General features: G+C 46.0%; 1 protein-coding gene across 2 annotated transcripts in view; it reads left to right on the top strand.

Moving 5' to 3' along the window:
• The first annotated feature begins 3,320 nt into the window (after positions 1–3,320).
• The window catches only part of FHL2 (four and a half LIM domains 2), a 63,559-nt gene continuing 41,871 nt past the window's right edge, over positions 3,321–25,008 (top strand). The window contains exon 1 of one of the 2 annotated variants that reach the window (XM_056329799.1): positions 3,321–3,434. The gene's annotated coding sequence lies outside the window, so the exon portion shown is untranslated. Of the gene's footprint in view, positions 3,435–22,556; positions 22,659–25,008 lie in introns of those variants that run through there. The other variant, XM_056329796.1, reaches the window with a different exon arrangement.

Raw genomic sequence — 25,008 nt, forward strand, 5'->3', positions numbered from 1 at the left:
TTTTAAGAGTATTTTGAGGTGGCTCAGTTCTCTCAGTACAGGCTCAAGTGGAGCTGTATCAGCCCAGCTGAGCCAGCTGTGCTCTGTTGTGGTAGTGGGGCTGAGCATCTGGGGGCTCAAACAGGAGGAGAGATGGAGTGGGCTTTGCTGACAGAGGCATGCCCGTGGGCAGAGTTATCCAGGGCAACACACACCGTGCTGGAAAGATCCACTAGACTTGCCACCTGTGAATGCTGTGAAGGAAAATGAACTTGTGAGTGAGCAGAGGAATGGATTTAGGAGACTGGAAAAAGGCAAATTAATTACCTCAGGAAAGCCTCCTCAAAGCTTTCCTGTTTGGGAAGACGAGATATACCAGGTAGGGGTGTCCAGGCTTGCACAAATCAGATATACAAGCCTTTGAGGTAGCAATTCCTCACAGTGTGTCTTCATTCAAGGCTAAGGTGCAATGCTTGCATGAGCCCACATGCCCCTACTTGCTTCAACCAGCCATCTTCTTACACAGCGGCAGGCGAGACTGTCAGCACAGAGTACAGCTTCATCTAGAGCACATCCCTGGAGAAATTAAGCACTGGCAGTTCATCTAACCTTCAAGCTACCTTGTACCTATACTGCTTATCTCCACGTGAGACAGACTGAGCTGACAAATGCCACGGTCACACCTTCACTGCATTTTTTAACTGACAATTTAATCCATCCCTTTTTCTTTTATTTGATAGTCATGGAACGGGATGGATCCCTTAGGCAGCTGGTCACTGGGAGTGCCCAGGGCTGTGTTTCTGCGTGCAGGAGGCAGGGCGACAGAGGCAGTTAGGGGGTAGCACAGATTACTGGACACAGACCAGGTTACAGCTGCCACCTGAAGAAGCAGTACCTGTTGGCCCAAAGAAAGACAGGTGTAGCCTGACAGGTTAGACCAGGGTCACAGGCAGCCTCCCACAAGCTCTTCCATTTGTCTGTGGGGGTGAAGCTGCTCTGTCATAATTTACAAATGCCATATGTGACCTGCTATACATCTCGGGTCTCCTCACACTCTTGCTCCCCATCATGTGCCTGTAGCTATAACTTCAGTTTTGAAGTGCTGAAGAGCTGTAACAGGCATTTCTGTGACACATACATGTGTCTGAAAGCCTGGGCCCCAGAGCTGTTTATTTATAGGCTACTAGATGTGCTCAGCTCCTATTTCTGAAACAGGCACTTCCCCAGCACATTTTTTACCATCATGACCCATGCTCAGCTCACGCAGCCTAGGTTTTCTGCTCTCTTGTGCTACCCACCCCTGATAGAAGACCTATGGTGGTGGAACCAAAATGAGCTTCTCCAGCAGGAGAGAGCCACCAGCAGCAGAGGGCTGGCTCTCACACAGAGGAGAGGTTTGTAAGGGCAGGGACTCAGCCGTCAACAGTCGGTGGCTGGCTCTAACGCCCAGACTTAAGCCCTGGGAAAGGAGGCACCTTTGCAGGCAGGAGCAGAGCTGTACAGTGCACAGCAAATAAGTAGATCAAGGAGAGGTACATAAGGCAAGCCCCGAGCAGATGCTTTGGGATTTTTTTGGATCACTGGGTCGGACTGATGACATCTGGACCATGTGTCTAGATCAAAAGGGACTGAAAAATGATCCAAAATGAGTTCCAAAACTCCCTCAGGTACTCCAGTATTCTCAATGAACTTCTGTGAAATGAAGAAAAAAGCAAAAATAAAACACAGAGAGCTGAAACAGAGATCCCACATAATTCTCCACATACGGGCTGCCTCACAGCTGAAATTCCCCAAACCAACCCATGTTTCACCAGCAAACAAACAAGTGGGGAACATCAGCCTTTTTGCTGTGCAGGTGAAAATAATTTATGTAACGCTTGTTCCCTACCTGCGATGCCTTAACAGGGTTACAGAGGAGAGGCGTGCAGGCGGCTCCCTCTGCAAGAGCCAGGCTTGCCACCTGGCTGTCTGCTTCTAAAATGGTCTCATAGCTCTGGGGAGCTAGGTGTTGCAGGGCTAATGGCTGGTGAAAAATGCAGGCTTATTTTCCTGAATATGAAATCTTGTACAATATTAACTCACCATTCAGATAACGTAAAAATACATTTTAAAATCACCTAAGCATATAGGTGGAAGTCGTTTAATTTCTTTCAAAATAAAATGTACTGAAGGTGCCAAGATTCCCCAGTAAAAGGCTGAAAATCTGGCAGAGGCCTGAGGGTTGTTAAATCACCTTTAACTGTGACGTGTGCCCATGGGTGAGGGGGGGAGACACAGCAGTGCTGCTCTGACTGAGGAGGCAGGATCATGCCCTCCCAAGCTGGGCTGAAATGCTCCAGCCAGGAGCATCGCCTCACTGCAGAAAGCCACCTCCCTCTGTTCTGAAAGGAAAAGGGCTGTGGCCAAATGGGAACATCTCAGCAGCTCCCTCCAATTGCATCTTTCAGACCACCCCAAACTTGTACCTGACAGTCCTCAGGCTGAGTACTGATAACTCAAGGAGAGCAAACGCACAAGTTGTGCTGGGAAGCAGCTTCCAAATTACAAAACCGATTTCCCTGGAACCAATCCCTAAAGTCTGAGCATGTGCTTAAGACCCCTGGCTCAGGAAAAGATTTAAACATGTGCTAATGTCCATTCTGCCTGAGACATGTCATGAGCATGTACAGTTCTCGGATTCTCGGAGCTGAGCACAGGTTTAGGTCTCTTCCTGTGGCTGTCTGTTACAGGCTCGAAAGCCAGGACTGGGAGCTGATCCCAGAGGGGCAGTGGGGTTGGGCAAGGATACAGTGGGCCTCTTGTCCTGCAGACTGAAGTCTTTCCCTCCCACCTCCCTCACCCGCCAGGCTGACTGCTTGCACCTCTTGTCCACTCCACCGGCAAGGGGAAGGTGCAGGTTTAATCTCAAAGAGAGGGTGGAGAAGGAGGGCCCGGGACAGCGATGGCCACAGTGAGGAAACGTCTGTCCCTGGTGCAGTCTGTCCACCTGACAGCTACAATGCTATTTACAAAATTCCCACTGCAAGGGGCTGCGTAACACAAAACACAGCTCCGGCTCAGGAGAGGTGAGCTGGAGAAGAAGATGGCATCCAGAACAGCCTCCCTGTGAGTCCCACAGGTGATGCACCTGACTTCCATCCAGACCTGGCTTCAGGAGCTACCCTCCCCAAAGGCAGGACCTTCTCCTGCCCCAGAGATCAGGCTCGGCCACCCTTGCAGAAGGAGAAACTGCGGGGGAGCCGCAGGGCACCTGGCTGGGGCTGGGTGATCCGTAGTGGGGAGAGAGGCTACCGCTGTCCGCAGGGACAGCAATGACGCGGTGCGGAGGGAGGGCATCCTTGCAGGGAGCCGTGCCTGCCGGTCTGGTAAGCTTGTGGCAGTATTTTCCTGTTAAATCCTGATTAACTCAGCCCAGGCAAGCGTGTGATGTAGAAGGACTCCCTGAGGCAGCTCAGGTAAAATATATGCTTTATAACCTCTGCTTTTAGTGCCTTGTTTTAAGAGTCTGTTAACTTAGCGTATAAATCTCATCCTTTAATATAGGAAAGAGAGATAGGTTTGAATTAGAAAATGCCTGGAAATTCAGGTTTTGATTACTATTCTTCCTCTGTACTTCAAATTAAGAGTGGGTTATTAATGGCAACATGGAAGTTCCTGAGTAATGCAGTTTAAGCTGGATGCTTTAAACCATTTAAACATAAAGGACCAGATTCTCCTTTACACAAAGGCCCTAAAGTGATAGAAAATAATATTTAAATCCTCTTTCAGACCTAAACATTTTCATTAAGAGTAATTTTTATAGTACGTGTCTAATCCAATCTAATCTTGCAAAAGATGGTTTAGTGCATTTAGTACAAAGTAATTTACATGATAACAGATAAAGTGAATACATCATTTTGCCAGCTATTAAATAATACTTAATAATTCCAGTTGGAGTACTCAGCTGTAAGAGCTGCTTTCCATTTCAGTGAACTTTCTGCTACGGAGAGGAAAGAAATGATTCCTCCACATGGCTGAGCGTCAGGTTTCTTTGAGCTTGAAAGCAGGCTTGCAAAGAGTGGGTGTTTATGGTTGCTTATCTCCACCAGGAGTGTTTTCTGACATGCAAATAACCTGCCATCTGCTAGCATGCTTGAAACAGCTCTGCTTTAAAACCTTCTTCTGCAAGCCTCTGTCAGCCCAGCCCAGCATTAGCTTCATTTTAGGAGGTGGTGGTGTAGTTTCTTTGGTGCTGTGCTGCTACAGATGTGTGAAAAGCACTGAGTAGGAAAAGGGAAAAATTGAAAAAGGTATCTTTGAATCACAGACGGGCTCTCCTGCCCTTCTCCCTCTCCGAATTCCGCCCTGAAGACAATCTTTACTAACTCAGAAGAAACCAGGGGTTGATTTCCAACTGAAGGCTGACTTGGACTCTTTTTCTGAGCTAGTCTTTACAGCTAATAGCTGGGGGGGTTGTCTTACTTTAGTAGTCATCACTGTTTAAACAAGTGAGGATGTCCTCATACTTTCAGGTAAGCTGAATGGTGCTCTGGACTCCACAGGCTGTACGTGGTGCCTGAGGTAGCTCACCACTCAGATGCAGATGTTTAAGCTGTAACATCTACTTGCCCTCAGCTGGTACCCTCCCTTCTGTATAGGTGTGTATCTGACTTTACATTCCAGGAAATAAAACTACTGCAGTACACAAACTTACACCACGAAAAATCCACTTGGGTGTCTGGCAGCTGAAGAATAACCTCAGGCTGAAGCCAGAGACTCCCCCTGCATTTGAAACACTCAGGGACAATGCGGGTTTTACACTTACCCAGCAGAGGTGGGGGTGTGGGGGCAAAGGGCTCCCTTTAGCCCATCACTTTGCTGACGAGGGCAATGCTTTCCACATGTGGCAGCCCTGTTGCAGGACCCAGTTTATAAAGCCACCCTCTTTCCCTGTTCCCACAGTTCTGTTTCTGCCATCATGCCAGATCTAGCAACGAATCTGGATGAAAAAAAAAAAACCCAACAAAAAAACCCAGACAAAAATTTGAAAGACACCACTTTCAGCTTACTGGGGAAGGAGTTTGTGAGTAAGCCAAGACCAGGGCAAGGCAATAGTTGTCTAACCCATCTGATAATAGTAAGGTGAAAGATGCCTGGCAGATGACACATTAAAACTGGGTGGACTGTAATCTGGAGTGAAGGGAGAGGGAGAAGAGAAAGGCATAAAGAGCAGGAAGGAGAGGACTCATACCTATACGGAGTTTCACCCTGGATGGAGCAGGATGGCTGAGACCCTCTTTCTTGGGCAGCTACACGTGTCCCTGCTCCATGGAGGCTCTGCAGTAAAACATGACTTACCTGGGGAGCACAGGGAGCAACCCCCAAGTGCCCTGCGCTCCAGTCACACCTGCACAACAAGTAGTACTTCTGCCACGTCACACTACCTGTATGCAAAAATGACCGAGTGGATGTTTTGCGGGACAGCTAATGTAACAGTACTTTTCTGAAAGGCAATCTACCCACAGCAGCATTGCATAGTTGAACACCAAGCTCCCATAATTAGTAATGCAAATCTTCACCTTGCCTTTTATCTTTGTCACAGTGACTGGAATGCACCCCGCTACCATCTGTGATTATAATTCATGCGTCACTAAAACCACAAAGTATGCTTTTTACATGCCCAGTGTCCACCCCTCCATCACCAGCACTGCCCATAAATCTTTTTTTCCAAAGATGCTAGGACCCACTGGCAAAATCTGGAGGCTTGCCAAGTATTTGCTTGAAATATTAATATATTATTTAAAATAGGAGCTCTTCACAAAAGACATATCTGACATTTCCAAGGAGTGTCTGGTGAGCTAGAGTATCTGGAAAGTGCTTGTTGTGAGCCTGATGGAAGAAGTGGTTCAGAACAATCTTTTGCAGCAGGAAGCAGTTTCAGCAAGGACCTTGCTCCGCTAAAAAGGGAGATGCTGTTAGAGGCTAACCTAAAACAGCTGCTGTATTTATTACCTTCGTTAGCAGTTTTGATAATAATAGCAATAGTGGCAACAATAATAATAACAATAATTAGTCAATGCAGAATGAGCTGCCAGCAGCAGGCTCGCTGCCTCACAGTCTTAACTGTTCGTTTCCTGTGCTGTACAGTGCAGAGTCCCTAAAAGTGACTGCATTTTAAAGAAAAAAAACCAGCTCTACATATTTTTAAGATCCACTGCAAAGTCTGTGTAGGCTATAAAAACATGTACAGTCTACGTAGTGAAATAATAATTGAAAAAAATAAAACCCCTCAGACAATCCAAACCAAGAGCTTTTCCTTGAGCACACAGCAGTGATCCTAAACAAAGCTGGGGACACTGCCTGAGCCAGAGGCTTTTTGTACTATGACACTATGGAGAAACAGACCATTCCCCAGGGGACTGACATCATTTCCACAGTTATCATCTCACTTGTCTGGGTACACCTACAGGCTGACAAAATGTTTTTATTTTGAAGATTGTTTAGGCACACAAAATTATTTGACATTATGAAATATTCAGCTCAGTGTGGTTGTGTATGCTGCTGCCAGCTTGTTGGGAGATTGTAGTACCCCAGCGAGCTGACTGCAAAATCTTTGCTTAGGAAATACTTTTTTCCACCTCTGTCACAATGATGCAGGTGTGGTTAACTAGTCTACAAAGAAATCATGGTTACTTTGTCTGAAATGGCCAGCATTAATGCTGTAGTGAGAAAAGGACAATGATTCTTCTGCCATACAATGCAGAGGTCACAACAGCCCAGACTCCGATAGCAGGAAGGGGAGATGTAAGGTGACTGAGGACTGGCCCTGGATCAGACTCATTTTCTGGTGTGCTGTGGTGTGCGTTTATGGGCAGCTTTCATAATAACTGGTACCAAGAACAGGAATTTTGACAAACAGCTTTCATTGAGAAAAAAAAAAAAATTCTTCTTGCTTATCTTTGCATATCTCCACCTGTGGTGCTACAACTGGTAAACCTCTCTGAGTACCTGTGGCACAACTGACCAGATGTGCTTCATCCCTTTGGCCTTTACCATACCATGGGGGTTGGGAGAAGATCCTTAGAAGAGTTTTGTTCCAAATCAGTTTGGTACACTACAGAAATGCACATAGCAGGGTGTTCATATTGCCTAACCTAACCTGGCCAGGATGTGTGCTCCTGCCTGAGCCTCCTCTGGTCAGCAGCCTCCAGAGCCTCCACTGACAACAGAAGGACTGATGAGCTTTTAGTGATGGACTGAGCTAAAGGCTTGAGTCAGGCATGAGTAAAAAGTGCTGAAACACTTCAGGAAGGCTTCTGAATATCACATAGGTCCTACAGGTGTTTAAGAACAAGCTAACATTTTGTCAGGACATCTGTCAGAAATGGTATGTTTGCAGTTGATCTTGCCCAGGGGCAGAGGGTTCAGCCCTGCTTTTCTGTGGCTCTGTGATATTCAGTGAGTCTCATGGCCAGGAAGACAAAAGCTGGAGGAAGCCACAGAGACCCTGAATTTCTCAGGAAGCTGTAACAGCTTAGAAAAAAGAAGTTAATGAAAAAACAACTTCGGGGAAATGTGAAGAGTATCAGAAATTTAAATTCTGAGGCACTACTTCAAGCTACTATAACAAGTAGTGGTTTGATACGGGGTTATCCTTATAGCTATGCGATGTTCATTTTCATTACAAAACGGTGAGGAGGGGAGTATGTATTTTTTGCTACGAGATCCAGTGCCTTTGTGAAAAAGCCTGGTGAGAGACCTTGGCAAATCTCACCCTGAGCTGTGCCTGGCATAAACTGTACCAAACAGAGCTTATGAAGTCACTGGTAAGTCTTCAGCTTTCACCTCAGCCATTTGCAAAGTAAGGTCTGGGAAGCAGACCTGGTCTAACTCACAGTACTTGGAATGAATCAGAGGGTTCAAAACAGTTCTCATCACCTCAGCCTCTAGTGCTGTCTGTCTGAATGTGGGACAGGCATAGATTTATGGCCAGATCCTTACCTGGCCTTGTTAATAGCCTTGGTACAAGGGCTCACATCACTAGGCACTCAAATCTGCAGAAGTTTATCCATCTGTGGCATCAGCCAATGTCTCATCTATTAGGCTGCCACCATAGATTTGCTATCTAAGGTTGTTCGCTTATGGAAGTATGTAATTTAAAGGTTAACCATTTAAAATACAAATGGCCTGGGCCATAAGGATGGTTTGGTGACTATTTGCAGAGATGTTGTGTTCTTCAACCTGACCCGAAGCTGATGGTGCATTATCCAGAGACCTACAGTGTTACCAGGTAAAGTGTCATGCAGTTGCAGAGTCACTGCCACAGGGCTCTGTGTGATGTTATGCAGTCAAGGACCAGGAGAAGGACCACTCCTGTGATGTGCAACTCCATTGCCAATAGCAGTTTCATCGCTAGAAGGAAGCCAGACTTGTCTTCCTTTCTGAGAAGATGTTCAACTACCATATCACCAGACACCTTTGCATGTGCTGGAGAAACAGGGGAAGGGAGAGGACTACTTACAGAGCACTAATGTGCAACACTTGTAGGACATGTGTGTTTCCACCTTGAGTGTAAGGCAGGATACTCACACTTTTTACCACCATGCATTCAAAACTTGATTGAGAGACCTTGAAAACTATCCATTGACTTCAGTGGAGTTTGGATCATGCCCAAAAGCCACACAACAGCCTGGAAGGAGGAAAAAATAAACTGATTTTTCCCCCTGGAAAGATCTAGGAAAGTAGTTCAGGCAGACAGAAATAAGATATTGTGGCGTTTGGGGTTTTGTTGGGGTTTTTTTGTTGTTTAGTTGGGTTTTTCTTCCCCACAGCAGCTCATATTCTAATGCCTGGATTATTTTTAATGTTACATTCTTTTTGGTGTTGTGATTTCTAAGAAGAATAGCCTGCAGGGCCTTTGGCGACAGGGCCCAGCAGGCAGCTGAAACAGAGCAGAAGGAGCTCCTGCAGAGAAACACGATCTGCAACCCAGCTGGCAGCCAGGGCTCCCAAAGGGCCAGGGAAAGTGGGGGGTGCTGGGGCAGGACGAGGTTGCAGAGCCATGCTCAGATGTCGCAGAATCACAGATGTCCTCTCCCCAGAGCCACGCTGGGCAGACACTGCCATGGGTGGCAGAAAGTGACCAGCAGTGACCACTGAGCCTATAGATTCAACAGCAGAATTTACAAACTCATCACAGTCCTTGTGACTATCGCAGGGGCTGGGGAGCAAGCTCCAGGAAAGATCGGTTTGATTTGGTCTGACGTGAGCCATGCTCTTATTTAGTCTGGACCTGGACCAAACTGAGCCTATTAATGCTCTGGTTTGTGTTCTGGCTGAACTAAGCTTTGCTTTTTGATTTTTGAGAAATCCCAGAGAGCAGGCTCCCAGTGTGAAAGCCCTATCAGCCGGGCTGCTGATGTGAAACACAAGTCTCACATTTGTTTCTTTACTGGTTCTTTTTTGGTTTAGAAGCACACAGATACATTTAACAGGAACACACCCCCTAAAACCAGCATCTTCAAAACAGTTGGAAAATCAAGATTTTTACTTTTTAATGATTACCTTAAGCAGCCCTGCTTTACAACCTGGCCTTGGAACTGACATCGCACAACCAGTAAGCCTTACAAACAAAAAAAAAATTCACACCTTGCTACTTCTAAGATAAAATGTCTTTTAATGGCTTTTCTACTAATTAGCTGCCATAACGTCTCGGTCTCTTGGCAGAGGCTCTTTCTAATTTATGTTAATAAAACCACCAAGCATTATGGTCCTTTATTTAAAGTATTTTGATAAGGGATAAGCAAGCATAACAGTGCTGCTTTCTTCCAACTAATGGACACGTCCAGCTGCATCCCTCCAAACATCAGACCTGCTGCAACACCCATCTGCCTGGGCAGGAGTTGCCATGAGGGACTGAGGATGGGGAGAGCTCTCAGTAGGGCTGAAGGCCAGGAGGAAGGAGCAGAAGGCTGTTGCTACAGCCCTGCCACAGGTTTCTCTGCTGCAGAAGCAAAGCGCAAAGCCCAGAGGAAACCATGCACATAGCCCCCGCCTGAGATACAGTAGATTGATAAACCTGTTGGTTTTTTTCAGAGGCAAAGAGTTGTGCAGGTGCCATGATGCAACCTTACATCCCTCCTCTTCCTCATGAGAAAACTCTTCAGTCTGAGTGATGTGCCAATAAAGAAAAAAGCCATCTAAGTAGAAATAAAATGGGCCAAAGCCTCTTTAGCTGTGGTTAGTCTCTAAGCATCTCCGTGATCTAGATGTTGCCAACAGTAAGTCCTGCTCTTATGCTTTTCCTCTTACATATGGCTTTGCTCAAGCAGTGTCAAGCACAATAGTGGGTATTAAGGGAATGCACACAGTCACACTAAGGGGAAACAAATTATTTGGAACACGCCCTTGGATGCCCATTTTAAAAGAAACATTTATCTCAGTTCTTCAGCAGTCCACAACAGGACCAGCCTAATGCCATAATCTCAGGATTTGTCAGCTTGGATCACACCGAACGTCATCCTTTCTCATCTTACACTGCAAGCTGTCTTGTTATTCCTAGCTAACGCAATTATCTGTACTCATATTTTCCACACAGTCTCAAGACAACACTCAGGCATTTCAAACTGATAGTTTAATTAAATTATGGCAACTGGGGTTATTTCAGTTCCAGGAGTATCTGAGGCAGAGATGGTAAGGGTAAACATGGCACTTGTGCTTTCAGGGAAGGGGATAGACTCTGCTCTGTGTGAAGATGAAGCTTTCAGCGGGCTGAATTTCATTGGCAGCTGAATCCTCTAGAAATCAAGCTCCTTTCATACATTTCAAGTTGGAGGCTCCAAGATGGAAGCCACAAAGATCACTTGTGGAAACTTTGTCTTAAACATGCAAGGAGAGCTGGAAATACAGCTATTCCTCTTTGCTAAAAAAGTATTTTTACATGGTTTAGACATCGTCTGTGCAGTCGGGTGCACCAAGACAGCATGGCATTCTATGGGAAGTTCTGCTTGGCCTTTACTTATACTAGCCACCCAAAGAGCAACATTAGGTTTCTGTGTGTTATGTGACTAAAAGGCAACCACAGCAAGCAGTGAGACTAGGAAGGATCAGTGACAGATGGAGGCAGTCTAATGACCTGAGCAGTGAAAATATGGCCCGCTGAATCAGCAACTCCATACAACTATCAAAGGAGGAGGATTAGACCATTATCAGTGTGAAACACCCCATGACGGGACAGCCAAATGGGACAAAGAGCCATGCATAGGAAAGGGAGGTGCTGCCTAACAGGATGCAGAATTTAGCGTGGTCTGCATAGGAAGAAGAATTTGAGGATAGTATAAAATTTCTCAATGGGAGGTTTTCAGGGGACTGTGAGAATCAGTAAGGGATGCTTACAGGAAGGACCAGAGGTGGAAAAACAGAGGCATCATGATGAACTGAGGGAATAACAAATATGAGGAAATAGAGGGGCAAAGGAGGTAAAAGGGCCCAGTTGAGTGTATAGTTGCTTGACTGAGTCCTGTGCTTCATCACCACCATCTATCCTGTATTGCCACTAAATCCTGTTTCTAACTGGCTTCTGTGAGGGTGCGTGCTCTGTCCTGAGTCATTTTGTGTGAGTGCTACCAAGCTTCACACCAGACTAGTAGGATTAGAGAGTACCAGCACCCAGAGGGGGATCACAAACCTCTGGGGCTCATAGGTCCAAATGCCAGCAGCTGGAGGAGACCAGGAGCTAGGTGCCAACTAGACGACAGAGTGTCTTAAGACCAGCTCCTGAAATGACCCATAAATACATTGTGCATATATCCTCAGAGTGGACTTTAATCCTGATGCCCCAGAGAGGGGGAACAGGATGAGGCTGTCTGTGCTGTTTATGTTTGTGTGAGTGCTGGCTATGCCAATAAATGCAGTGATTCCTCTTTGTGCTGATCCATGTGACAGGGGATGTGCTCTGTGTGTGTGTCTGGGGGGGCATGGGACACAACATTTCCCTTCCAAGGCTCATTATCAACTTTCAAAATGTCCCATGCAGCTCAAGGAAGAACATCTGGCTACCTCTGGCTTTGTATCTTTTCTAGGAGAACTGTCCAACACCCCCCTTTACTGAATCATCGTTTCTTTGGGAATGGAATGAAGGTGGTTTGCCAGTTATCCTTAAATCACTCCTACCACCAGACAGTCTTGAAGATAAAGTAAGGAATGAATTTACTCAGGAATCCAAAGATCAGCAGTATGATCTCCTTATTTAGAGGCAGCTGTGCAGAAATAAAAGAAAACTTACAGCTGCAGACATTATGCTAACTCTGTTCTCTGTTTTATCCAGTTTAAACACTCTCAGCATGCTTACATACCTTTCAGCTGGAAACTTGTCTTTAAGCAAAGCCTGGTCCAGAACATGTATTTCATTGAAGGGATGTTGATTCAGAGATATGTATGTCCTTGCACATCTCTCTTCTCCCCTGGAATGTTTCAGGTCCCCTTCACATCTCGCCCACTCATGCCATTACCTGGCCTTGGAACTGTTGGTGCCTTCTGGATAGGTGGGATCTTCTGCCCAGGGGAACAGACAGAGGAAAAATATCACCATCCTGGTGCTTACCTAAATGTATGCTGACTGTGAAGGGAAGTTTCTCCAAGGCAGAGCAGGATTCAAGCATCCGTGCATTAATTCTTTACACACTCAAAGCAGCAGGTCATATATATGCATAAGCTAATAATCATAGTAGATATAAACATATAAATGGTGATAATGCACGTAGTAAGTTAGATCTGGCTTCACTGAGACAAGAATTAAGGGTAACCAAATTATTTCAGGCTGACAATGACATAAACATGCTTGGCATGAGCAACGCCCCTGCAATACACCATGAGGGTATATTCTTCCTTTGAAGGTATGGATGTACTGGATGAGAGATTTTTGGAAAACTTTAAAACCAAAAGTCATTTATCATACTCTGTATTCTATTAACATGGGGGTTTTTTCCATCTGTTTTCCCAAATCCAGGATCCATGTTAGCCAATGCTTTACAGCAAGCAGTCACTGTATTTAAATTTCATATGCAATGCTAGTGCCCATCCTTACTTGCAAACTTCCAAAATTGGGCACTGATGGAAAAAGTTTTAACTTCTTTTTAAGGGCTGTAGGCATACCTACATACCTGCTGTCACATTAACATCAGGAGGAATGATCTTGCATTGTCTGACATTAACCTGGTCTCACCCCTGTGAAGAATGATTTCGACCCTCAGGTTATTTCACTTTGCTCAAGCGCTGCTGGTTGGCCGGTGTTAATGCAGTAGGATTGTCCTTGGTAAGATTCTGGCATTCAAATCTATCGGGCTACCAAGAAAAAGCTGAGCAATTTGAGCTGCTAGCATGATACCATGTTTGAAAAGGAGCAGAAATGCTCTGTTGTTTACAGTCACATTGAGAGATGGTGCAAATGACTTTCCATCATAGCAGCAGTAGGTCACACATTTGAAAGGCTTCTCTATTCAGGCCTTTAACTCAGCTGTGCCAGAAAGGGGACCTTGGGAGCTGTGTTTCTGGGATACTCTGGGCATCCCCTGCCACACTTTCCTCCTCCTCCTCCTCCTCCCCTGAGCCGCAGTGCCCTGCAGCATGTGTAATGAAAGTGGTGTCACCTTCTTATAGACAGGGAAGCAACTTTACATGACATTTGATGGCAGATGGCTATGACTGCAGAGTATCCCCTCCTGGTCTGGCAGCCCTAAAGTGCAGCTGCAACAGAGGTTGGGGAGTGAGGGGTTTCTCCTGCTGGGACGGAGCAGTGAGAGGCTTCATGGGAAGGGCCCATCACAGAGCTCAGCTTTGGGTCCTTAATCATTTCAGGTCAGGTCTGGGTGCCATAAACCAGGGGAATGAAAAGAGCAGCTGAGCTGGTTAAGTGCCCAGGTGGGCTCCTGCCAGTGTTCTTCCATGGCTTTGCACAAGCCATCCTAAAAATGTCCTGCAGCTTTGCAGAGAAGCAGACACCCTCTACTGTTTTGGTACCCAACTGTAAATAGAGATTCACACCTCTTCTGCAGCAGTCAGATTTTTCTTTTTTTTAAGATACAACCTCCCCCTACCTGTTAGATTTTATTAATGAAATCATTGTACTTCTATACAATCCAATATTTGTTTTTCTAAAAACTTGATCTCTAGAAGACAAAGTTGTCTCCAGAGCCTTTCCTGCACACAATGATAGATCAGGACCAAAGTAGGGTCAGAGCCAGAGAGCCCACAGGTCTGGGATCTGGTGTCATTTTAGGATTTGGTGTGATGATGCACAGAGTTGAATGCCCTAAAAGCATTTCAGCATGCAAGGCAGAGATGACAACTTCTCTTTCTTTCTACTTGTTCATCTCCCTTTGTTCTAGGTTCTTCAATGCCAGGAGGCCTTTCTTTTTATACTTTAGGTTTGGCAACTATTGAACCTCTTCGGGCCCAAGCTCAATTGCGAACCATGGGTGACGTCCACAGCTCATGCAGCAACTCGGATAAATGCCTTCTTCTTCATACGTCTTTGCAAAGGAGCACATTCTTCCTAAAAGCTAGAAAAAAGCACTGCTGTCTGCTGAGCAGGCGCCAATTTTAGTGCAAGCACAGATCAAAGAGAGGTGTGAACCTCTCGTCTCCATCTTGGCAGGGAGTTCCCCAGAATATTTAATGTTTGTGCCCAAAACCTAAATGGCAGATTTGTTTACAGGAGTGTTTTCCAAAAGATGCTTGGGTTACACTCAGCAGCTGCCCTCAGTGCTGGTGCTGGGCATACCTTGCGTGTCTGGGTGATTTATTGATTTGAACTGCTTTCCACAAGACTCCTGCTTGCGAGGCAGGGGCGTGCTCCAGCATGGCGGAGAAGCCATAAAACAGCAGCTGCAACAGATGGCTTCAGCTCTCATCTTGGTTTGGCATGCCCTGCCCACATGGTGCCAGACACACATGCTTGTGCAGGGCTTGATGTATGAGGAATAATGCAAGAACATTTGTCAGCTGCAAAAGAAGAGGAATAATGTGCTGTAGGGGCATAAAGTTAAACGAGGGAATGTGGGAAATGAGGTGGAGGGGGAAAAATGCAGATGTTTTGAGGAAACATCTATTAATCCTTGCAGGGAAAGAAGCAGTGGCAAGGATGCTAAGGAGCCAGGGACTGACAGGATTAGCTTGTGGGGTATGTGGCTTGAGTGGAGAGAGGAGGCTGGCAGACCATGCTGCTGACACCACAGGTGCCTGGGGCAGAAAGGAAGCAGAGGAGAGATGTGGCGTGCCAGCATAACAGACGAGGGGAGAAGAGACGGTGGAACATGGAAAGAAACACAAAGAAAATTATGGTAATGCTAAGATGGTCTGGTATTCCATTGGATAATGGTTTTATGAGGCATACAGGTGGCGATCAGAAAAAGATCAGCAAATTCATTGTCAGGATATGTGCAAAAACAGACTGCAGATTTTGCATGATAAAGGCTCTAATCTCACTATCCTTCAGCTATATTGAATGTATCTTTTTAAAGCATGAAAAAGGCACTGTGGTTTTTTTCCCAGCAATCTGAAAATCAGAGAGCTCTTTGTGTGTTTTGACCAGTGTGCAACTAACAATTTAGCTAGTCTCAGCTGACAAGGCACACATAGCAAAGACACGTCGCTTCCTTGTTCAGCACGCCTTGGGTTTGATTTCTGTGCTTCAGCAACTTAATGGCTAAACATGTCTGTCAAGACTTTCAAGTTAATGTATGGTCATAGCACTGATTATTTATCTTTGAATAATTTTTGAAAAATCTGAGCAGCTCTGGTGATTATAGAAGTAGCTCTGTTTAACTGAGGTACCATAAAGAGCTGTCCCCCCGGTGAATGTCACATTCTCTGTCGAACTTGGCCATAAAATCAGGGTGCCAGTTTTAATATACACAGCTTTCTCAGCCACCAGCAAAATCACTGTGAGTTCTCACAAAAGGCATCACTGAAAAAAATAAGGTATTAATACAATCAGCTGGAGAATTTTTATATTATGGATGAGAAAAGAGGCAAATCAGTGGCTCAGCAAAGAGAGAAAACAAGCATTTGAGGTTCATCGTAGTCACATACAGGATCATGGTAAGGGGAAACAGTAGGTGTCAGGTTTGATATTAATTTTGGCACTTGGCATCGAGGCTAATCTAGGCTTTGCAGTGAAATTTTTCTCATTGTGCTAAATGGCCTAAAAGGTATATGGTAGCCCTGGGCTGCACTTCTATCAGCAAGGCAACAAACCACTAGCAAAGATCGAGTTACTAGTTATGCAGCTGATGAAGTCTCCAGGGGAAGGATGTACACCATAACACCAACAGCTGCTCTTTACAAACATCACTTTTTAATATTGTTGGGCTTGTTTCAAATTGCACACGAGGGCCTTCAGCAGGCTAACGTGAGCCACCAGGCTTACACCAAGGCAATGCCAAAAAGGGGGGGCAGTGCCCTATTCCACAGTGTGCAAAGATGATACAAGGCTTAAACATTTTGCGTAAGATTTTAGATTTATCACCACTACCAGCTGCACTGTCTTAATTTCTATTTCTGCACTGTTTTGGGAAATGCCTGTGAAGGTAGTATAACATCATACTAGTTTTACCACTGAATATGTCTTGAGAGCAGCTTATCGATTGTGATGTAGTGTATGCAAACAGGATAATTTTGGGCTGCCAGAGCACCTTCACTTGAGATCATGTGCCCCCTGTCAAGCATGAAGCCTGAGGCAGAAGATGTAGGGAAAAAGCTGTCACAGCTGATCTTGGGGCTTTTTGGCTGGGAACTGTGCTCCTGTCAGAAGGATCCTTCTAATGTCTGTGGAGGTCTGGGAAATTCTTAGTCTGCTAAGGATTGGGGAATTTTTTATGATTTCACTGTATTTTTCAGATCTTATTGTCAGCAATGATCTCTCTCATAGTTTCCCCTATAAGTGGGAAACCTGAGCCCCAGGGAGCTTAATTTGATTTTTTTACAGTGCTCGGCGCTTGCAGCTCCTCTGTCCCTCATTGGGACTTGCATGCACTTGCCAGGTTTGATAACATGGATGTGAGTGTCATGTCCAAGGTCACAAAATGAATTAATGCCAAAGCTGGGATTATTATTACTTATTATGGCCAGGCTGGCGATTACACCTACGCTTAAGGCAATCTGCAGCTTCTATTACAAAAGTCTGCTTTAGTCTCTTATGCATGCCAAAATAAAACCACTTAGGCTGAAATTCCTTACCCATACAAGCACCCTTGTATTTGGCAGCAGGTGAAACACACTGAGCTCTTGCTTAATCTTGCCAGTGGCAATTCCTGACTCTTGCTGCTTGGGTCACAGCACTTTACTTCTCTCAGATAACAGTTATCTCATGAGAAAATATCTCTCTCCTAAAAAGAATCCTGAAAGTGTCTTTTGTACATGTACTCATACTCACTGGCAGAGTTAGCTCCAGTGGGGTAAAGACATTAATTCCAACAGGCAGGTAAGAGTGCAAATGGGGCACTGAAATTCGATGTTACTGGGCTTGCTTCTCTCATCTGCTTTAAACTCAGGAGATCACTTGGATCCCTTTGTCACTGCACCCACAAATAGTTTTATCTCAGCTTGTTGTTAAATGAAGCCCGCTTAGCTTTATCAGGACTTAGTTTGGTGGATTATGAGGGTAGATTTAGTTTTGGACTGGAGAAGTCTCAGCATGATCCAAAACCAGCGGAGTGAAAGAGTATTTCAGCCAAAACGGGAAAGGGCAGAGGTGAGGCCACGAAACAGCTGCTAAGAGCAGTGGCCTTTTGTGAGCTGTAACATTTGCCAGGCAGATAAATGGAAGAGTGAAGAAGAAATGATTCCTGCTTTTCCAACCTTGTTTGCATCTGAAAATATATCCAGAGCTCCCTCTGGATAAAAAGGCACCATCCAGTCCTCTCTTTACGCAAGGCATTTGTCAGTGCTGCGTCCCCACGTTTCCAAAGCAAACCCTGAGACCATAAGTAGGGCAGAAAGGCAGCAGAGCAGACTGGGGACGGGATTTGTCTCCCTTAGTGTGAGCAGGACAGGGGATGGAGAGGGGGAGAAAGGGGAAAGCTCCCTAGGTTTTCCTTGCAAAGTTTGGTTTTAGAGGTTTTGGGGAGTTGGGTGTCTGAATTTTCAGACTAAGGCTCATCTGCATCGTTTACCCAAATGTGGTATTGTTTGTGCTAGGGGAAGAGCTGCTGCCTGTGCTCCGAGCCTCTGCCAGCCCCGCCAGGCCTGGGAGGCGCAAGCTGCAGGGAGTGGGCATGGCACCACTGAGCATTTGGGTTCAGAAAGAGCTGGAGAAACTTATGGAAATAAAAGAAAAAAAAATCCATCAAGGTCATTAAATATAGTTTGCTTCTGTCTCAGAGTCCCCAAACTAAAACCTGTGGGAATTCAGGAAACTGTTTTTGGGAATATATATTCCCAAGCACGAACTACTGGCCATTGCTAGAGGCGAGAAAATGGGCTAGGCTAACCTACATCTGGCCTGACACAGGCATTTTTGTGGTACACTACACACAGCAGGGGCATCTCAGGCTGAGTGAGGCACATTTCACATAACTTCAGTCACCAGAAGTTAGCTGTCTGGTATGAGTCATCTCCTCTCTCCCTGTAGTCAGCAGTGGGAGATATGCACCCCCACCCAGCAAAACAAGCATGCAGATAACCAGCTTACACCAGATGCCAGCTTTTGATGGCAAAAAGTAGGTGAGGTGAACCACCGATGACAGCACCCATGGAGAACACAGAGGTCACAGGGCTCTCAGCATTTCAGCCTGCTCGCAAGCCTGCATGTATCTGCAGTGATGACATCTTCTTGGAGCTTCAGCTCAAAACATAGGGCAGGAAGGCAAGCCGGGCAGACATGAGGCCCTTGGAAATCACACATGCTTTGCTGCTTCATCTGAAGGCACTTCCACCCCGCTCATGCTCCGGAGCCTGGGCATGGTGGTGGCAGCCAGGACAGACACCCACTGGGAGGGAGCTGGGGTTGGGATGCTCCAGGTGTCCCTCCGTCCCCAGGGGACTGTCACTGGTACCCCCGAGGCTGCTGCTGCTAGAGCCCAAGTGCTGCCTGCCGCAAGCATTTTCACATGCATGGGAAGTCTAAAGGTGATCCTGAAACACCATGTGCCTCCTGGTGAAAGGCTGTATGCCCCCAGGTCTGCAGGAGGGTCAGCCTTTGTGCATGCTCTTCCTCCAGGTGCAGGGTGGCTGGGTTTGGGTCTCTAAGGGCAAGTTTGGAAGGTACTAGTGTGACCTGTGACTGCAAAGGGCTAGAAGAAGCAGGCAGGCTGATGGCTTGTTAGCGCAGCCAAGTCCCTAGTTCTCAACAGCGAATGCTAATCCCATCTTCCTCACCGCAAGGGCCTGAGTGTGAAGTGTTTGCAAAATATTGACTACCAGCAAAATCTCCACAGGCTCCCTCCTCCCTTCTGGCTCTGCTGCTAAGTCTCTGGCAGTCATTATCATAGGTACAGAACCTACCTCTAAATCCTCCAAATTAGATTAAAGGCTCAACAACCTCATAACACAGTTTTAATCCTGTGCTACCCACCATGAACACAAATGTCAGGACAGCAAGGTCAGATTCCCATGAATATCTGTCAATAGAGGTCTTCCTTTAGAAAAGGCAGTACCAGTGCAAGCTAGTGAGATTTTTTTATTTGTTAAAGCTGTCCTGAAGATTTACATCCTTCTCAGATGCCCACACTGTAGCATCTTCTGTGACTTGCAGAGAATGGCAAGGCAAATCCTGATTGTGAGGGGTCAGTGACAAAGCTTCTAAGCTCAGTGTAAGGAATGGGTAACAGGACCTTGGTATGGTTTCCACAGGGAGCCATGCTTTAAAGCTTGCAGCATTTCCTTTGCAAATTTCTTAAAGGTCCTTTCCAACCTAAATGATCCTGTGATTCTATGATTCTAGAGCAGCTCTTCTAGCACATGCACCTCCCATCACCTTGGAATAAAGAATTGGCTTAAATTCCTGTTTTCCTTCCTGCCAGTGCCTCAGTCACGGGAGCAGCAGGGCTGGCACCAGTGCTGCAGCTCCATGGAGTGGAGATGGCAAAGGGGGCCGTGGTGCCACTGCTGCTTTGGGCCAGAGCGCTTCAGCCTCCGTTCCTCTTTTTAAAAGGCTAAATTCTGATGCCACTATAAAGCTGAGAAGCCTGGAGATGTCTCTGTTTCTGACAACATCCGCAGGAATACCTCTGCTCCATCATTGGCCTGGCACTGCTCTGTATCTCAGAGGTGCTTGAGCCATGACCATGGGAGCATTTCCCTGCCTGTCTCAGTGGAGCAGCTCAGCTGTCACCTGCTGTGGGGAGCACAGGACAGGCCCAGCAGCCTGACTCGTCATAGATGCTTTAGCCTCCCTATGGCATCCATTCTCAAGGAGCCCTCCTTTCCCCATCAACGAGTAAAGCAATACTTGACATGAAACTGGGACAGTTTAATTAGAGGGACAGTGCGGGGACAACAGCTTTGTAGGTCATTTGTTTTTTTTCAGAGAGAAAAGTGGTAATGTTTGCTGATTACAGATCTGTAATGGACATTCCCAAATAGTTAGATGAAGTGTGCTGGGAGGCCACGTTTACCCCAAGCTGGTCCCCAGCTGCTTGATGTTTACACCAAATCCAAATGTGCTCTGTAATCAGGCTGACACCTGAGGATTAAACATGGCATTAGTGCCCAGGACATCCTGGACCGGAGCAAGGGACAACCATTTTTTATCCAGGTTGTTTCTACAACACCACTTGGACCTTTGAATCATGCAAACAAAAAAATTAGCTGAAAGGAAAAGGTTGAGGCTTTCCAGAACTGTCCAAACGTATGTCCTAACTACAACATTTTTGCTGCTTATACAGCTTTTCATAACTGTTTATTGTTCTGGGAAATGTGAAAGGGCTGTTTACACAGTAGCTAAAGGAACATGTGGCAAAAGGTCTCTAGTTCTAGAATGAACAGTATTTTCATCAGGAATCTGGGATATCTCTCTCCCTAACCTAAGTCTCTAGCCTATACTCCTTGTCCACGGTGCTTGGAAGCTGGGCATTTTTGCATGCACAAGAGGAGATGTGTGAAAGTCATTTGTTCAAGAGACTTGACTCAGGCTGTCAAATCATGTTGCTTGGCAGGGACAGAGGACGTGCAGTTATGAGCCTTTTTATGTTAGGATGAGCCCTTCAGATGCCAGCCCCTCATTGGTTTGGAGTTAAAACCATAAAACCTGACTGGGCTCCATGTCAAACCATAAATCAGCTTGTCATGTCAGAAAGCTTGGCACACAGTTCATGTTAGTATCCAGTCTCCATGGCTTGACCCATGCTTGCTATCCAAACTAACTGCTCAGAGACAAGCTGGGAGTTGACACTGTCTCCTAAAGACTATTGCTCAGCCAGCACTCTGCAGAGAAGAGGGAGAAGAGGGAGATAAAGGGAATAGGGGCTCTTCAGGACTATGCAACTAAGAAGTAAATCCAGCAAAGAAATCAAATCCCTCAGCAAGTACTCCTGCTTCAGCCAGGAGAAGGAACAAGAGGCGGCCTCAGTTCAACAGCACAGCATTTCTTCAGAGATGTATGCTGCTATGCAGGGTCATTTGCTTGCATGTGGAGGCTACTTGATGCTAATTTTTTCCATCTCCCTCACTTGAAGAGAGGTTTTCCTTTTCCTTTCCTAAAAAAAAAAATAATGTTTAAAATAGTTCAGCTTTGTATCAAGGACCATGCCTCTGCTGCAACTTTCCCTGCAGAAGTACACTGAAATGCAGATGGCCCCAAAGAGGTAGGCAGGCTGTAACCCCACTGCCGCGCTGAGCTTTGCTCCAACAGGTTTTCTTCCAGAGCCAGTGAGACACTGCCTACAGGAGCTGCTGGAGGAGCTTTGTTCCACCTCTAATCTCTTGCTCCTTCCACGTACCAGTGTTCCCTTCACCCAACATCACACCTGGCAGAGAGCTCGCTCCTGAGCTATGGCCCCAATGCCCATGCACATTTATTCCATGACTTCAAGCCAGTCTCTAAAGTTGCTGTCTTTTTTGCTGTGAAATGGTAGCACTGACACTATCGCTCCCCACACAATGTAATGCAGGGGTAAAACAAGGCAGGACACGAGGCACAGGCTCCCCTGCAACAAGGCTGCACACCTGCAAGGGACAGACAGACAGACGAAGGGGAGCTGGAGTCTCTTACATCTGCAGAGCAGCTGGCATTTCCTAGTGTGTTTCTGTCAATCCCAGAGCCCTGACAGATAATGTGATTGAGAAATTAGAGTTGCTCATAGCTTAGCCAAAATATCAAGCCCTGAAATACTGCCAGCTCCTTTGGGTCCCTCGCAGGACCTCTCTGCAGCAGGTGAGTGTATTTTAAGATCAAGCACTCCCAAATGGAGCACAGCAAAGGGCCGGGTCTGCTCAGGAGCACGGCAGCCTTTTCCATCGGGGGCCTTGTGCTGCTCTAGCTGTGATGCCTTAAAAGGCTGGTAGCACAGGGATGCTGTGGTCCTTATCTCCTGCCGATGGCTGGTACTTTGGAGGTATTATATTTATAGCTCACCCAAAGCAAGAATGCCTAACTGTCTAATTACTAGACACACAATTTGGGCGATCCAATAAAGCAGCGAGCCTGTCCCCGTCCTCTCTCGTTCACAGGCTCACAAGCAGAGGCAGTGCCGAGCTGCAGCAAGGTAAGACAGTGCCTTGTTTTGGTTTTCACTGTCCTTGGGGCATTTTTCTCCCTTTCACCTTCCCTTTGCAATGATTTCTCAAGGCTTTGTGTAGACATCATGAAGGGAGCACTGCTTTCTTAGGGGAAGAGTGGATTTTAAGATGTTTGTTCCCTTCTTGCTGCCAGTGCACACACAGAGTGTCTCTTTTTGTATTTCCAGTCTGCTGTTGGGAACCAGGTGCTAACTAACAGCTGCTCTTTAGTTTCTGCACTAATAATATGCTGTCATGTTTTCGTGTTCTCAAGGAACACAACCATGTCTAACTATAGACACTTTCCTGGTTTGAATAGCAAACTGAATGGCTTCAGGCAGAAAGCTTTTGATTAGGTTTGTGGGGGTTTTTTCCCTCTATCAGCATTTTCTTCTTTATGATGAATATTTGGAAATTGAATAGATAGTGAAAAAAAGAGAACAGAGGGAACATTTTACTTTCCCCCCCTCTTTCAGACCATTTCCTAATGGCCATGAAAGAAAGGAAGGGAAATTACAGGAGATGCTTGCTGATTTCATGTTTTAAACAATTACTTGCTATCGATTACAGCAGCTGTGGGAAAAGGGAAAAAGCACTGAAACACAACTGGGTGTCAAAGCAGGAATTTGTCAGAACTAGCCTGTAAAACAGCATGAGCAATAACTGCCAAACGCTAATTATCAAGCTATTGTTACTTTAAATTACTTTTAACCTCATCTCATGAGAGCATTAATTTTCAAATGAAGCCAATAAAAGACCTCTTTGGAAAAAGAAGATTGTTTGTGCATGTGCGTACATTTGTTTGGATGCATTTATACATGCATTTTTACTTTAAACGTTCTTACAACAAAAGGCTTTTTAATCCAAGGATCACAACACAAAGGTAAGAAATATTTGCTTACTTTTAGCCTGAGAATAAAGCTATCACATTTTGCATCAGCGTTTGTTTACTCTGGTGGGTGTTTACACGAGGTGCTGATCAGATCAGTGGACATGGAGATGTTGGGTCCGGTCCCAGGGCTGTCTCTTGGGCTCTGTCATGGCAGTGCATGCAATACGCCTGGCAACCCTCCTGCAGGAGATCAGAGAATCACGGGAAGGTCAGGGTTGGAAGGCACCTCCAGAGATCACCCAGTCCAAGCCCCTGCTACAGCAGGGTCACCCACAGCAGGTTGCACAGAGTGTGTCCAGGCGGGTTTTGAATGTCCCCAGAGAAGGAGACTGCACAGCCCCTCTGGGCAGCCTGTCCCAGGGCTCCGTCACCCTCAAGGTAAAGGAGTTCTTCCTCATGTTCAGGTGGAACTGAATCATCCCTGGGGCCATGCCCAGGCCATTACTCACTCCTGGCCTCTGAAATCAAGTGGCCACATCCAAAACATGTCCTAGGGACAGGATTTGCTCCCAAGCCATCCCCAGATGGGAAAGCCTTAGCAGGCATCTGGACAACAAACCAGCACGGTTGACAGAGTCTCAATGCCCGGGAGCATCCTGTGGTCCTGTTCAATTTATAAGTACAGACATGGCCTCTGAGGGTGCCCACATGTGTCCAGCCTCACCTGTGATGGGGACCTGCTGCCATGGTGAAAAACCTCAGTTAGTATGTCTTGTCTGGCTGAGTTCTCCAAGCTTATGCTGGTGCAGGCTTAGATAGTGCCAACATAGCACACTTAGGAACAAGCTTGCCCCACCTTTCATGTGAAGAACAGCACATAACTTCAGTGGAAGAAGAAAGGAATGTAAAATACCAAATCGTCTGCACACACTCCTGTTTTATCTTGAGGCTTACTGTCCCTGCATGGAAGCCTTGGGAGGCTTAATGTCTTCAGACATCGCAGCTGGTGTCTCCACATGTCTCTCTGTTCTCCAGCATTAACAGTCTTGCTGCTAGACCGTGGTCTGTTCTGCTCAGATCTGCACAGAGCTCCAATTTCCTGCTCCCTAGCACTGGTGAGATGAGTTTTGTGTGTTGGTTGGAGCCTAGAGGTAGTGGTCCTACCAGAGAGTGCAGCACTGACTTTTAGCAAGCCACCAGTGGGAGCTGGCAGCTGCCTTAGCTGGACCCGCTGTTCCGTTTGGTCTGTTTTTGCCAAGATCCTCCTATCAAGCTAAACTGATGTGCTTCCACACTAAATTGTGCAATAAAGAAATTGTGTACAAAACTAATATTTTTTTATAGAGTAGTCCCACTTCTCCCATACTAGAAATTTTCTCATGTCCTCAGATTCTTTGTCTATCATCCAAGCCTCAGGCTAAAACAATAAAAATAACAAAATTGTTCTGTTTCTGCACTTAGTATTAAAGTATCACCACTGCTGTATTAACAGTATTCCCTCTTAA

The sequence above is a fragment of the Falco biarmicus genome, chromosome 2 (genome assembly GCF_023638135.1).
Source record: "Falco biarmicus isolate bFalBia1 chromosome 2, bFalBia1.pri, whole genome shotgun sequence".
Lineage (NCBI taxonomy): Eukaryota > Metazoa > Chordata > Aves > Falconiformes > Falconidae > Falco > Falco biarmicus.